The sequence below is a fragment of the Cynara cardunculus genome, unplaced genomic scaffold (assembly GCF_001531365.2).
Source record: "Cynara cardunculus var. scolymus isolate 2C unplaced genomic scaffold, CcrdV1 Un_Scaffold_6269, whole genome shotgun sequence".
Lineage (NCBI taxonomy): Eukaryota > Viridiplantae > Streptophyta > Magnoliopsida > Asterales > Asteraceae > Cynara > Cynara cardunculus.
This window is the reverse complement of record NW_020202863.1, coordinates 26,085-27,636: the sequence shown is the minus strand read 5'-3', so window position 1 is coordinate 27,636 and position 1,552 is coordinate 26,085.

Here is a 1,552-nt window from a genome sequence, read left to right as displayed (position 1 = left end):
CCATCAGTTGCTAAACCAAGTCTAACATTTCGAGGCTCCTTGGCAAAATCAGGATATTGGAAATCAAATGTTTTCCAAGCTGGGGAATCTGCAGGATGTCTCAAACAACCATCTCTAGTACGACTCTCCTAATGCCATCTCATGGAGACAGCAGTTTTGGAAGACATATATAGCCTTTGCAACCTTGGTTTGAGTGGAAAATAGCGCAAAACTTTTGCCGCAATCTTCTTCTGCTTATGGGATGTAGTTAACTTATCTTGGGATTCATTTTCGCTTTGTTGATACCTTGATGTGTGACAAATATCACATTCAATCTTCTTACTATTTTCATTGCGGTACAAGATACAGTCATTTGGGCATGCATCAATTTTCTCATAACTAAGACCCAAATCCTTTATAATCTTCTTCATTTCATACAATGACTTGGGAATAGAAGCATTTGGGAATGCCTCCCTCGATGTATCAAGCATCATGGTAAAACCTTGATCATTGCATTTCCCTATACACTTGCTATGAAATAGTCTAACGATAAATGAAAGTACGGAGAATTTTTCACATCCGGGATATAGTTCTTTCTCTGCATCTTCTAATAGTTTATAAAACTTTTTTTGCTTCTGGATTTGGCTCATCCGGTTCTTCCTCTTCTACGTCTATTTCATCTTCAAGTATGTTTTCATCTAAGATACCAAAAGCATCATGCACCAATCCTTGCATGTCATCGAGTGTATCCAATATAAAACGAAAGGGTTGGGAAATAGAAGGTGTAATTCTATAACCTTTTAAAAATCCATCACATATGAGATGCATTCTAGCCTCCTCCTGAGTAACCCATGCCTCATTACCGCATTTAATSCATGGACATAACATCTGCCCACTTGAACACTCGTTAGAAAACATAAGACCAAGAAATTCTTCCAAGGATCTTTAATACTCGATAGTCATTCTTGGTAACAACATCCAAGTATTATCCATATTGGCCCCTAAATAAATAATAAAAGGCACCAATTAAGCTAGTTATTGATGGAGCATACAACCCAAACAGATTTCCATTATACCATTAATGTTTTGCTTAATATTTTAATATCATGTGGATTAAATCTAAGCATTTCCATTATACCATTAATGTTTTGCTTAATATTTTAATATCATGTGGATTAAATCAATCATCTTTATCCGATTATGATCAAATCATTAAGAATTATCATATCAAATCATATTTACTCAAAACAACAATAACATAAACTCAATGATGGACCTGGACCAGTAATTTCTAGTGGGATTTTTTTTAGAATTTTACTTTTTTGATGTTGAGTACAAAAGGTATATTTATGATCAGAAAAATGGTTCTGTGAAGTCTATTCTTGACATCAATTGACCTTTCTYTACACTCCATCTTCACCAATCTTATCCCTTGCTCCTAAATTCACCCACTTTCACTGTAATCTATCCAATCTTTTATCAACTCCCCTGAAAGATAGGGCATTTTTGGGATTTAAATATGGAATTTGTTCTTTCTGTTATAGTCTTGTAGACTTCAGTAGACAGAACCATC